We start from the raw sequence: 1,690 nt of genomic DNA, 5'->3' as shown, positions 1-1,690 counted from the left end.
CCTGTTTGTCAACCAGTGCCAAATCATGAGGGCCCAAACAACAAAACACCCAGAAAATGGAAAGGGTCCACTCCATTGATTTCCAACCCATTTCTCAGGGTGGGGGGCTGGAAAGTTATTCTGGGAAGATGGCACTCAGGCTGAAGGGCTGGGAATCGGTCACTGACCTGGCTCCTTGAAATCCCCTTACAGTCGGTATGCTTCTCTGGGCCAAACCATGTGCCCTGCAATAGTGATCTAGCAACCTCCACGGACCCTTGACAGCCTCTGCTTATGGACTCCCATGCTCTGTGGTGTTCCCCCATGCCCTGGACTGGTGGTTCTCAACCTGGTGGATTTCTCAAGGTCTACAGACATCTTTGGCTGTCACAGCTGGGGCAGGCGTGGTTGGCATCTAATGGGCTTTGGCCAGAGATCCTGACCAATATCCTACACTGCACAGGACAGCCCCTAAAAGAAAGGAAGATACAGCAAATTCTGGAGAAAGCCTGCTCTAGGCAAATACTCAGGGGTCTGGAGCTGTCCTGGGAGAGCCAGAGAGGCAGGAAGCCAGGATGAGACTTATTGAAGTCCTTGCCTTAGGGCGAGACACGCCGGCTTCATTCTTCCCCTTAAATCTAGGATGCTCCACACCAGGCTCTCTCAGCCACCTGTATCTGTTATTTGCCTTTCAAGTTATCATCAGGTGCTCTTTCTGGTACTGCGGCACGAGGAACCATGAGCAGCAAAGTCTCTCTCGACACCCTGTACGAGGCGGTGCGGGAAGTCCTGCACGGGAACCAGCGCAAGCGCCGCAAGTTTCTGGAAACGGTGGAGCTGCAGATCAGCTTGAAGAACTATGATCCCCAGAAGGACAAGCGCTTCTCGGGCACCGTCAGGCTTAAGTCCACTCCCCGCCCTAAGTTCTCTGTGTGCGTCCTGGGGGACCAGCAACACTGTAACGAGGCCAAGGCTGTGGATATCCCCCACATGGACATCGAGGCATTGAAGAAGCTCAACAAGAATAAGAAGTTGGTCAAGAAGCTAGCCAAGAAGTATGATGCCTTTTTGGCCTCAGAGTCCTTGATAAAGCAGATTCCACGAATCCTGGGTCCAGGCTTAAATAAGGCTGGCAAATTCCCTTCCCTGCTGACACACAATGAAAACATGGTGGCCAAAGTTGATGAGGTGAAATCCACAATCAAGTTTCAGATGAAGAAGGTGCTATATCTGGCTGTTGCTGTTGGTCATGTGAAGATGACAGATGATGAGCTTGTGTATAACATCCACCTGGCTGTCAACTTCCTGGTGTCATTGCTCAAGAAGAATTGGCAGAATGTCCGGGCTTTATACATCAAGTGCACCATGGGCAAGCCCCAGCGCCTGTATTAAGGCACATCCTAATAAATCCTAGTGCTACCATCCCTTAAAAAAAAAAAAAAAGTTATCATCAGGTCTTTCTTCCCACATCTACATGTTTTTGGCGGGTACTGGTAATTGAAATCAGGGGCACTCGACCACTGAGCCACATCCCCAGCCCTATTTTGAATTTTATTTAGAGACAGGGTCTCACTGAATTACTTAGTGTCTTGCTTTTGCTGAGGCTGGCTTTGAATCCGCCATCCTCCTGCCTTAGCCTCCCAAGCTGCTGGGATTACTGGCATGCACCACCACACCAGGCTCAAGATGGTTTTAAAATGTGGATGCGGTA

The 1,690-nt window shown here is 50.2% G+C and overlaps 1 pseudogene; it reads left to right on the top strand.

Annotated features, from left to right (window-relative positions):
• Positions 1 to 714: 714 nt before the first annotated feature.
• LOC144252267 (large ribosomal subunit protein uL1 pseudogene) lies at positions 715 to 1,401 on the top strand (annotated as a pseudogene).
• Positions 1,402 to 1,690: the final 289 nt, after the last annotated feature.

This window comes from Urocitellus parryii, unplaced genomic scaffold, assembly GCF_045843805.1.
Source record: "Urocitellus parryii isolate mUroPar1 unplaced genomic scaffold, mUroPar1.hap1 Scaffold_40, whole genome shotgun sequence".
NCBI lineage: Eukaryota > Metazoa > Chordata > Mammalia > Rodentia > Sciuridae > Urocitellus > Urocitellus parryii.
Note: the sequence above shows the minus strand (reverse complement) of the source record. Positions and strands in the feature narration are given on the sequence as shown.